Raw genomic sequence first — 12,999 nt, forward strand, 5'->3', positions numbered from 1 at the left:
GTGAAACACCCTCTGGTTTTTCATAAATAGCAAACCGTTATTATTCATGGCTGTTGTCCTATGTGGTACACAGACTTGCTAGCTCACGCTCTCTTACAGCACTTCTACACTCTTCAGTCTCACTAGTGCATTCTTTCTTGGGATGTAGTTGGCTAGTCCTCCTGGAGCCACAGGCCTTCTAATTATTGTGGGGCTCTCTCAGGATACCTGAATATTCTGGTGGTAGGACAGGCCTATACGTTGGCCTGGACGTGGACCCGCAATTATGTTTACTCTGTGGGGAGCAACAGTGGGTCAGGGAAGAACTGTGCCCCCCCCCCCAAAATCCCTCACCTCACTCACGTGACACAGGCATGCTAGAAAATAATTGTGGCCTGGCACTAATTTATTTACACATTAAGGTCTGTGGTCACGGCAGGGTCACACAGGCCGGAAGAATTACAAGATTGCAAATGATCTGAGAGCCTGGCCTCTTACTGCTTGAACCTCTGAAAGGCCGCTGTGACAGGACCAGACACGAGCCCCTGAGAGGCCGGTAGAGCTGGGAAAGAGACAGTCGTCAGTCAGCTTCCAAAAAGCCAGCAGTGCAGGGCTAGAGTTAGGCCCCTGTCATGCTGCTGCTGCTTATGCCATTTCAGAAGGGTGGTGGGGGAGTTCAATATATTCTTGCCCATCTCTGAAAGTCTGGGGCTGCGGCACAAGTGCACAGCCATTCACCAGCCCGGTGCATAATGTGACTACTGGCTCTGCCCCAGACCTTCCGGTGTACATGCACACACCTGCTCTCTCTATCGTGGGAAGTAAATTGGGCTTTCCTATTCACCCACAATAACAGAAACAATGAATGAAAAAGCACTGGCCCATCTGCTCCCGTTGAACACAGCACAGCCAGTTCCTGGGGAAGGGTGGCCCAGACAAGTGGATGCGGTTTGCTGACTGAGTATCGACTATGGACGGTCCCACAGGAATTCAGGGAATAACAATAAGATCACGCTGCTTCTGCTACTAAGGGAGCACCGACAAGGTAGCACCGCGAAGCGGGAGATGGCAGCTTACGGCATTTGGGAAGGCGGAGTGGACTCTGCTGGGCACTGCACACTGTAGCCTCGCTGACCCAACTCATCGGGACTGTGCACAAGCAATGCTCCCGGAGCAGCACAGGGGTATTACTACATGTGCAAAAATCCTGCCATGGGTCAGGCATTGCACCTGGAGCAGGCACAAACCTTGGCAGCGAGTCAGAAAGATAATGTGTGCGCCGCACTATAGTCACTTGTTTGTTTATTTATTTAGTGTCCGCACCGGGCTCTGAGGTAGCAGGGCGCATGTGACAAGAGGGTTTACAGCTTGGTTATAGAAGTTACAAATATACGGAGCATGGTAAAAACAATATTCTTGGCTCCACAGTGTGAAGGTAAGGCAGTAAAGTACATATACAAACGGTATGCAGACAGCAAGTCATCATATAGCTGACGTTTACATAATAGCAAATCTATATCAGGTATCAGTACATGCGGTAGGTGCGTGGGGAGAATGCGGGTTACATAGCATTCTCAGTGAACCATTTTATTGTGTTCTTTCTGAATTTGTTGAACGTTTGGTCAGATCTAAGAGCGTGAGGTAGGGAGTTCCACAATTGAGCTGACTGGGAAGTTGGACCCTCCAATAGTGGTCAGTTTAAATCTGGGCACTAGCAGGCAGTTGGGACTGACTGTTCTTGTTGGTCTAGTGGAGTTTTTTCTAGTAAAACGTTCTGTTAGGTAACGATGGGCTTTGTTATTTAAGCATTTGTGGATGAGGGAGGCAGATTTGAGGTTGATTTTTTCCTGGGTAGAGAGCCATTTGTGTTTCCGTCTTATTTCAGAAATATGTACTCTTCTAGGAATACTTAGGGCCGCTCTAAGTGCATTATTTTGGAGCACTTGTATTCTGTTGATGCTTTGTTTAGTTGCCCCTATGTAGAAGGAGTTACAATAATCTAATTTAGATAGGATAAGGGCTCTGGATAGGATTAGGCAACTATCATCTGATAGGAATTGTTTCCCGGCTCGTATTAATTTACATGTATAGGCCGTGGATGAGGCCAGTTAGTTTACCTGTTTGGTGAGGGATACGGTCGAGTCGAGGTAGAAACCTAGCCTTTTTACTTCTCTGGCGACCTTGATAGTGTTCCCATCGATGATGAATGCTGAGTAATTTGGGTTGAGTTTAGAAATGCGAGCTGCGGTGCCCATGATGATGAGCTCCGTTTTGTCATCGTTCAGGCAGAGGCCATGGTTGGCCATACATGCCTTAACGATGCTATAGACTCTGTTTACCAAAGCCAGATCTTCCCCATAATCCCCGGTAAGTGGTAAGAGAATCTGGGTATCGTCTGCGTAATTGGCATAGGTGATACCCAGATTGTCAAGATTGTCAAAGAGTGGCTTGGTGAAGATATTGTAAGTGTTGGCGAGACACAAGATCCCTGGGGCACTCCACAAGTAATGGGTATCGGGTCTGCTGCCGCGAAGGGGGAGAACACCATCATGGTCCTGTCACTGAGGAATTACTGTATCCAGACTATAGCCTCCCCTGAAAAGTGGGCCGCAGAGTCCAGGTGATTACACAGGACTCTATGGTCCACCAGGTCAAAGGCGGCTGAGAGGTCTAGTAGGAGGAGGAGTGCTAATTTACCCTTGTCTCTGAGTGAGTCTATTTGGGCCTTTAAATCGATAAGGGCAGTCTCTGTGCCATGTTGAGGGCGGAAGCCAGATTGGCGGGCGCCAAGGAGATGGTTCACCTCGAGGAAGTTCTGAATTTGGGTGTATGCTACCTTATCTAGTATTTTTAGTAAGAATGGCACCGTGGGGGGGCGTGGCCAGCAGCGAGATGGGAAAGACGTGAGTCTCTCCGGCTCCCGTGGCCGCACCACACATCCTGAAGAAAATGCCTGATTTCTGAATAAATTAGGTCCCAGAATACTCCTGTCGGGTGCCGGACACCCCCGTGCACAAGCTGGGAAGAAAGCAGCTCAAACCGCGACCGAATCCCCGAGTTAAAGCTTGAAGAACTTTGCACGAGCGCCAAACCAGTCCGCCTTCAAGATGACCGCCGGCAGACACTGAAGCCGGGAAGCGGAGCTCCACTGAATCGGTACCCGGCTCGCCGCCTGTCCACCGGTGTCGGCGGAGGAGAAGCGCGGCCCCCCTGGGAAGGCTCCGGCAGCGCTCCGATACGTGGGCGGACCTTGGCACAACTGCGAGCCCCTGTCGTGGTGGGATGCCCTCAGCGCCGCAAAAGAGCGCCGTGTACCCTCCCAAACAGCGTCGCGGGAGGGGCGGATGGTGACAGGGAGACTGAACGAGGCCTGCGAATCGTGGCTCGGAGGACCTGCGATGGGCAGCTGCGGCGCTGCGAACTAGAGCCCGCCAACAGCCTGGTCTCACAGGAGCCTGGAGGAGAGCGACGCACACGCTGTCCGTTGAGCGGGGCCTGCTAACAAGACACCACCCAGAGGAGGCCTGCGGCGGCTGAGCACCACACGCAAACAGCGGACACGCTGTTGGAGGTAGGAGGACACGCAAACTGCACCACCCAAATAGGCCCACCCCAGAAGAAAGCTGGCCGGTCCTCGGAGGAGGCCGTGAGGCTGCGGAGCCACCCGGCCGCCATATCACCCATACTGACACTGGCCTGGGCGGCAAGGGGGCCCAAGGCAGGGGAAGGCCGCACCCATAACTGGAGGATTGCAGTCCCACACGCAGTGGCTATGAAGCGGTAGCACGCCACCCAAACAAAGGCCACTCGACCCAGAGAGAGCCCCATCATAGGGTGAGGGCCCCGCACGCACCGCTCCAACCTCCAGGGCAGCAGGAAGAAAAGACCGAGGCCAGGGACTAAGTGCTGCAGGCCAACCGTGAGGCAATCAGACCCAAAGTAGAAAGGCTCACTGCTGCCGAATAAGACCCGGGGGGTCACGACCGGACCATATTCCGCAGAGGCCTCCAAACGCAATCCCAGAGCCAACATCCCAAGAGTGGGTGGACAAAACACACCGATATCCAGCCACCACAAGAGGATCACCACGCAAAGATCACAGCCGCAAGGTGCAACGGGAACCATGGGAAAAGAGAAATCCAGAAAGCAGCCCACTCAAAGCAGAATGGATCAATACACCATTCCACCACTGCAGGCCCCTGACTTACACACGCCATCCCCAGAAGATGCAGAATCAGAACATATAATCTCCCTGAAGGACGTAATGACCGCCATTGCAGATTCCCGCACATCAATGGAACAAAAAATGGACGAGATCAGCATGGATGTGTCCCTCCTCAGGCACGACCTTCAAAAACTGACGGCCCGCACCGGGGAGGCCAAACATTGTATATCCAACACTGAGGATAGAATGAACACCGTGCAACAACAGCTCCAAAATGTCACATCTAAACTGAAGGTGCTGGAGGACAGAATTGAAGACGGAGAGAGTAGATCCAGACGCAACAATGTGCGCATTCTCGGCATACCCGAGAGAGCCGAAGGTCCCTGCATGGAGCTCTTTTTGGAGCAATGGTTGACCGACCTGTACGAGCTGGACGCCTTCTCCAAGTTCTTCTCCATAGAAAGGGCACACAGAGTACCCACAGGCAGGCCTCAACCCGGCGCGCCTCCACGCACGATAATCGCAAAGTTTCTGAACTACAGGGACCGTGATGCCCTACTACAGTGTGCGCGTGCGAAAGGCACTGTCACATTTAACGGCTCCAAAGTTGCCTTCTTTCCCGACTACACCAGGGATGTCCAAAAGGCGAGACAATCCTTCGATCATCTCAAGAAACAGCTGCAAACAATGGGAGTGAAGTATGGCCTGCTCTTCCCGGCGCAACTCAAGATATATCATAAAGGGACAACGGTCCACTTTAACGACCCCAAGGAGGCCTGGCGATGGGCTGAACAAAACATAGACGGAGACTGGTCCGTCCCCCGTGACGGCGGACGGAGGAACCGTAGGTCTCCACCAGACCAACAGCGAGTGGCCCGCCGACCACCAGCACAAGATCCACTGGAGGACATGGGGGGCTGACCACAGCCCCAATAGTAGCCAGACGCCTGAAGCCCTGTGAGGCTACCCAGGTAGAGACACAGAACCTTTTGTTTACACACGCATACGTAATACCAGGCAACACACACATACCTGATGCGGCCGCGGTACGCCCCAAAACCGCAACACGAAGAGAGCCCCCCCCCGGGGCTGAATCAAACCCCATGTACACTACACGTAATTGTCCCCCTCCGGGCATACCTCGCGAGGAGGGCTTTTATGCCCTGGGTTGTTAAGAAGGGGGGAACCACCCGTACTGAAAGTCAAACTAAACGCATATAAGGCATTCAGTTGACGGTGAGGGGAAAATTCCCCCCCATCCCCCGAGGAGGGAAACAAATCCCACGTGTTGCACACGGGCAGTTTCCCACGGGGACCTCCTCTAGAGGAGCAGCATCTGCCCCCTTGGGCTTCATCTAGGGGAAAGTCACTTTCACCAGAAAGTAAGTTTGGTAAATGTTAAGTGTCCGGTTGACACCATAGAGCTGTTGTTTGGGCGCCCGATGCTTCTAGTTGGGAGGAGTATAGGGTGGGGGGTTAGGGGTTTGTTAAGGACAGCTTCAGGTGGGACCAATCTAACTCATAAGGGAATATGGCTGGAGTGGATGTCGGGGTCCCATGGGCAGGGCTCCAATGGGCGTATGTCGCCGCCGGAGACACTGTGGGTTAATATCATTAAACGCTCATACGGCAGAGGACAACAGTAAGGCGGATGCCCTCAGAACACTAAGACTTATGTCTTGGAACATAAATGGCCTGGGCAATGCCATCAAGCGCCGCCTGGTGCGCCAATTCCTGAATAGACGGAGGGCCGATATAGTGTTCCTATTCGAGACACACCTCGCAGGCACAGAATGTACCCTATTCAGACGTACGAACTATAAGTTAGCACTCCATTCCGGCTTCACGATGGGTGCAAGAGGCGTCACGATCCTGGTACAAAAAAACCTCCCCCTCCACCTCCACACGGTGACCCATGATACAGGTGGCAGATACATATATACGACGGGTGAGCTGTGGGGACAATCCGTGGCACTAATAGCAATTTATGCACCACCAACCCTACTAGAGCTACTACTCACCGACATTACCCCGCTAATCGCCAATGATACATCTGACTACATGGTACTAGGCGGTGACTTTAATGAAGTCATGAACGTAACCCTGGATAGATCACATATACGCAACAGAAACCCGAACGTCCCCACCAGACTGGCCACATTCACCAACGCACTCGGCCTTTGCGATGTGTGGAGAGAACTACACCCAGACACTAGAGCGTACTCCTTCCACTCCGGGGCACATGCCTCGCTCTCCAGATTGGATTATTTTTTCACCCCCGCTACCGACCTACACAGGGCACAGGAAATAAGCATGCTACCTAGAGGTATTTCTGACCATTCTCCGATGGAAATGGTACTCACCACATCCCGGAAAATCCCACCACCGTGCTGGCGCCTGAACAGCTATCATCTGGGTGACCCTGAGCTGGTCGACAGACTACAGGAAATTACCAATACATACTTCGAGCTAAACACACAGGCGGAAGCGAACCCTGAAACGCTGTGGGAAGCCTATAACACGGTCCTAAGAGGCGAGCTGATCTCGTGGACGGCGGCCCAAAAGAGGCAGCATATGCACAAGATCCTTGAAGCAGAGACACAAGCCAAACAGGCAGAGGAGAGGCACATAAACGAAAATACGCCAGCCTCCAACCGGGAGTTGCTATTAGCACAAAAAAGATTGCAAAGTATTGCGATGGATAACGCTAGACAAGCACACACTGCAATGAGAGCAAGGATCTATGACACAGGCGACAAGGCCGGCAAGATGTTGGCATGGCTGGAAAGGAAGGAGCAGGGACGCAACCATGTCCGAAGACTGGAATCAAAAGGATCAAATGCAGGAGTAACAGACCAGGAAATAACCCAAGGCTTTGCGGAATACTATGCCGAGTTATACGGCGAACCCACAACTCCAATGGACGCTACGATCATGGACCACATTGAAATCCCTACCCTAAATGAAGCCCAGCGGCAACAACTGGAGCGAGAGATCACGGAGGAAGAGATCCTAGGTGCCATATATGGTCTCCAGTCTGGTAAGACCCCTGGCCCAAATGGCTTCCCGGTGGAGATATGGCGTAAGGTAGGCGCTAACGTGATAGCCCCCCAGTTGCTGAAAATGTACCTCCACGCACGAGAAAAGGGCACTCTCCCCCCAGACCTACGAGAAGCAACAATAGTAGTGATACCCAAACCGGACAAGCCCCCAGAAAGATGCAGCTCATACAGGCCCATCTCGCTCATTAACTCGGAGACTAAGATACTCGCAAAACTGTTAGCGGATCGACTACAGAAGGTAATCCCCGCCCTAACACACCCGGACCAATGCGGCTTTATGCCACAAAGATCAACCCGCATGAACCTCCGCAGGCTATTTTCAGCGTTGGAAAGGGCCAACAACATACAGGGCCCACTAGCCCTGTTAGCAATCGACTTTGAAAAAGCCTTCGATTCGGTGAGATGGGAAGCTGTCTGGACCATAATGCACCGCATGGGCTTCGGTGAAACCTTCATGAGCTGGGTGCGACTGCTGTATGAATCCCCGGTTGCTAGGACCAGGGTCAATGGCTGGAGATCAGAACTGTTCAGGCTGGGAAGAGGCACAAGGCAGGGCTGTCCACTATCGGCCATGATCTTCGCCATCGCCATCGAACCCCTGGCGATCCTACTGCGAAACACTCGAACCTGGGAGGGCTTCCGATGGTCTGAGACCTGGGAGGACCGAATATCTCTTTATGCGGATGATCTTCTCATCTACCTAAAGGACCCGATAGCCTCCTGCCCCAAGGTCGTGGAACTACTGAGGCAATATGAGGTATTTTGCGGACTTTGTGTGAACTGGTCCAAGTCCATCCTTTTTCCTATAGGAGGCACTCCAGTAGCGGGCCTAGCTTCGGGCCCCTACCAGATCGAGAAGGAGAAGTTCAAATACTTGGGAATAGATATCACAACGCAACTCACGGAATACACGGTGCTGAACCTCTCCCCCCTGATAACGAGATTCGCAGAGGACACCCGCCATTGGATCTCCTTACCACTTACGCTGCTGGGTAGGGCAGCTCTGTTCAAAATGATTGCCCTTCCCAAATTCCTATACATCCTGCAAAACGCGCCGTTGTACATCCATCATCAGGACTTTCGCAAAATTGAAAGCATCCTCCGGAAAATGCTATGGAAAGGAGGACACCCAAGAATTGCCCTTGTCACTCTTCAGAGGTCTATCTGGGAGGGAGGGATCGGGTTGCCCAGACTGCAATCTTACTACTGGGCTGCCCAAATGGAGGTGGTGAATGATATGCTCCACGGCGACGGGAGCCTGCCCCACATCAGGGGCTTCCACTGTAACGCCACGGCGAAACCAATAGAGCACCTCTACAGAGACCTGGACAGACCTCCGAAACCAGACATGATATCTCACATAATGAGAATCTGGAAGGAAGCGTTGCAATATTTGGGCTAGGGAGGGAAAATAACTCTGACCCAACTGTTGTGGAACAACTGCAACCTGCCCGAAATACGGAAGCTGCCAAGATGGCCCGAATGGACCCAACGAGGAATCTCCAATGTCAGAGACGCCGTGCATGAGGATAACCTGGCAACATTCGAAATGTTGCAAGAGAAATTGTCCCTGCCAGACACAGAAAGATTCCACCATATGCAACTAGTCCATGCCTGGACGGCCCAGCGACAATCCATACAAGATCTGCCAGAAAGCTCTCCACTAGAGCGCAACATAGTCCAAGACCGAGTGGAGCGGAAGGTTACCTCCACAATGTACAACGTAATAACCTCATTTGCGACACTGGAGCTATCCAGCCTGAAAGCAAAGTGGGAACGTGACGTGGGCCAGCTTCTGCCAGAAGACTGGGTGGAGGCCCTGATGTACCCACGAGAAACAACTATCTCTTCAAGGCTCCGACTGGTCCAGCTGAAGATACTGCACCGCACCTATTACCCAAGAGTGGCCCTCTTCCGTTGGGGCAGGGCCTCGGATGCAAGATGTCTTCGCTGCAAGCGAGAGGAAGGTACATTTTTTTCATATACTGTGGGACTGTGATAACATCCAGCAGCTATGGCAGAAATGCTGCGACAAGCTGTCCAGAGTTCTGGGTAAACAGATACAGAGGTGCCCGAAGCAACTGCTTTTGGGGATCTCTGGTGAATCGGACCTCTCCCGTTATGAGAAACTGTTATGGTCCACTGCAATGGCAGTCCTCAGGCGGAACATTGCTCAGTTGTGGGGGTCAGAGCGCACACCCAGCTACGACCAATGGGTTACGGATGTGGACATATGTGCAGTAATGGAGCATCGTGTGTACAAAGCGAGTGGTTGCCCGAAAAAAGCCGAAAGAATTTGGAAAAGATGGGAGGAGGATGATTGAGATTCAGGGGCAAGTACTGTAGCCACTGAGACTGTAGGAGGCCCACCAGAGGGGAATACTGACTCTGTTAAACGCACCCTGTGACATGAGGACTTCCGAGGTCGATTCCAACGGACAGTCGCACCATGGTCCCTGAAGCTGTGTTGTTGTTGTTGATGTTATTGTTTTTCTTGTTCACCTCGCTCCCTCCATGCTATCCCTTCTTCCTCCCCCCTCCCCACCCCCCATCCCCCTCCCCCCCCCTCTTTTTCCCTCCCCATGTCCCCTACCCGGAACGTAGAGAGGTGTATGTAATGCTGTTTTAATGTAAAAATCAATAAAATCTTTGATCAAAAAAAAAGAATGGCACCGTGGTGATGGGCCTGTAGTTTGTGGGAATGTTGGGGTCCAGTGTTTGTTTTTTCAGAAGGGGGAGTACCCAGGATTCCTCTAGGTGGCGCGGGATGGTGCCAGTAGTAAAGGAGGCATTAATAAGTTTGGTGATGAAGGGAGCTAGATCTCTAGCAGCGTCCTTGATCAATTGTGCTGGGTATTGGTCGCCTTTGCAATTGGATGGTTTAAGTCCAAGAATGGTTTTCTCTACCTCGATCACTGAGACCTTAGAGAAGTTGAATTGGGTGAGTTCTTTGGGTTTAGGTATTGGTGTTTTGTTCAGGGGAATTTGGGTTTGGGATGACAATGAGGCTTTCTTTAGAGCAATTTTTGTTTGGAGGTTGGCTACTTTGTTGGTTAGTGCCAACTGAATTCCTGTGCACCAGGTTTTATCTTTAATGGAGTCATCCTGTACTGCAATAGGTGTTTCCAATTCTTTTAGAATAGAGAAGAGCTCCTTCATACTGGAGTTGGCTTGGGTAATCCTATTGTTATACGTTTCTTGTTTGGCCAGGGTGATATCCTTTTTGTATTGCGTTGAGATATTTATTAGATTAGTTTTATTTTCTGCGGTAGGATGTAGGTTCCATACCGTTTCGCATTTTCTTTTCTGTAATCTTAGGTTTTTTAGGTGGGGTGTAAACCAAGAGTTAAGATGCTTTTTTGGTTTACTGTTCCTAAGTTTAAGTGGAGCAATGCTGTCGAGAGCCGAGGTCATAGCATTATTGAATTCCTCCACTAGAAGGCCTGGGTCAGTATGGTCTGGTAAGGAGTTAAGATTCGGTAGGATATGGGGTAAGATATTGTCTGCTGTGATATTTTTCTTGTTTCTAGTTAATGTAGGTGCGGCGAGGGGGGGTGTTAAAGCAGTGGGTATTTTAGTATTGAGAGTAAAGGAGATTAAGTGGTGGTCAGTCCATATTTGGGGGGCGATGGATGTTACGGAGAGGTTACAGTTGTGACTGGCAATCCAGTCAAGAGTTCTCCCTTTGGTATGGGTGGACATGTTCACTTTCTGCGTGAAGCCTAGTTCTGTCAGGATGTTGGCTAAGGCGGTGGCCTGGTGATCGTTGATATCATTGTACCCTAGGTTAAAATCTCCTAGCACTAAGGTTTGTGAGGAGTTTTTTAGCTTCTCAGAGATAACAGTGGTAATATCTTCATTGAAGGTGCTTATTAGGCCTGGGGGTCTATAGAGGAGATGGATATTTAATGTTTGAGAGTTGGCAGTGGGTAGTTTAATGGAGAGAGACTCGCAGGATTTAAGGTTGGGTGTAGAGGTGATTCTCATGGAGAGATTGGTTTTGGCGATGATCGCTATTCCTCCACCTCAGCTCTAAGGATAGTGTAGTTGTCTGGAACTGCTAGCGTTAGTGCTGGACCTGCTGCCTCGTGGAGCCAGGATTCGGTAATGGCGATGAAGTCAAGGTCATTTTCCAGGATAGTGTCTGCTATGTCTGTAGCATGAGCGACTAAAGATCTAGCATTGATTAATGCACCTTTCAGGTCGGGTTCTAGCTGTAGTGTAGGATTCCGGTTAGCGGTGGCAAGTCGGTTAGTTGTGGTCTTATTTCTTTTAGGGAGGGGTTTGCGGCTAGGAAGAATGGTGGTTTCCAAAGGTGGGAGTAGTTTCGGTTGAAGGTGATCCAAGTTAATGTTATATTTGTTAACAGGTTGGAATATTTTGGGTAATCGTGCCCGGAGTCTGAGGTTTCTCTGTGCTGTGCTACAAGGGGACTTAGAGATAAGTTGCATATGAGAGGCTCCTGCTCCCTCTGGGGGCAGTATGGAAGGCATGGTGATATAGACAGTAGTAATAAATAGAGCTATTAGGTTAGTGAATGATGCTCGATGGACTGGGGTTGGCAAGTAAGAGTACATAATGTTATGGCTAGTCGAACTAGAGCCTGCTATTGCATGTATCGATCAAATATTAGACAGCATAGGGCTAGATATTAGGCAGAGTAGGCTAAGTATTGGGCAGCGTAGGCTAAATGCGCCAATCAGGGACTGGACAAAATAGGCTAAATGCAGCAATCAAATATTGGGCAAAATAGGCTAAATGCAGCAATCAAATATTGGGCAAAATAGGCTAAATGCAGCAATCAAGGAGTGGACAGAGTGCTGGTAGGGAGCCACTTGGACCTTGCAGCGCCATAGGAAAATCAGCGTAGGTAGTTAGAGGAGAGGTACATAGTTGAGGCATGTTTGTGCCACCTGGTAAAGGGTTGTAGTATGGGGCAGGGCACAGTTAGTAGAGCTTAAGAAGGCCCTATGCCGGTGTGCAGGCATGAACAAGGATAAAACGCTAATTGAGCAGGATATGGCTGGGTGCAATAGTGTAAAATCATAAAGTAGGTCACAGTAATTGGTTATGGTACAGTTAATGTGTTACTTTCATCAGGTAGGCAGGTACCTGTGACTAGATGGATGAAAAGTTTATGCAGTAGCGTTCGATTTGCAGTAGCACCTTGCCCCGAACCATGGCGAACCGGGGCAAACAGGGCAAGCGGCCTTATGTTGGCCTTAGGTGGCCGCCGGCTTCCGCCTGCCAGCGGATGTTTGGCCACAAATGCGGCTGGGAGGCGTTGCTTAGCAACGCTTGGGACGCCCAGCCTCGCTTTCAGGCCACATCGCGCCTGACATTTTGTTAAAGCGAATGTCGGCCCACGTGCGGTCCTGGGGGCTGAGGAGACTCCTTTGATGTTGGAGGGCACAGGGCATACAGGGGAGGCAGATGCAGGGGCAGATGGACTCTGCTCCCTGATCCCGTGTAGGGATCAAAAGTCGCTGCGTATATCCGTAGGACTCCGGTGCTGGTGATGACTCCGGTGCTGGAAGTGCTGGTCGGTGCCTGTGGCGATGTCCTGGTTGGTGATGGGGGGCTCCTGCCCACTCCACGGCGATGGGGGTCTGTTGGGGCAAACAGGGCAAGCGGCCTGCCGAAGGTCTGCCTTGCTGATGTTCAACCATCTAACAAACGGTTCATGTCCCAGAGGACCGAGCGCGCCATGTTATGTTTAAGCACAGACTTTGTTCTAGTCACATGCTTACTTCATCCATAGCTCTCAACTCACCCGCTTTTGGCGGGTGTCAC

The sequence above is a fragment of the Ambystoma mexicanum genome, chromosome 3q (genome assembly GCF_040938575.1).
Source record: "Ambystoma mexicanum isolate Mex_15411 chromosome 3q, UKY_AmexF1_1, whole genome shotgun sequence".
NCBI lineage: Eukaryota > Metazoa > Chordata > Amphibia > Caudata > Ambystomatidae > Ambystoma > Ambystoma mexicanum.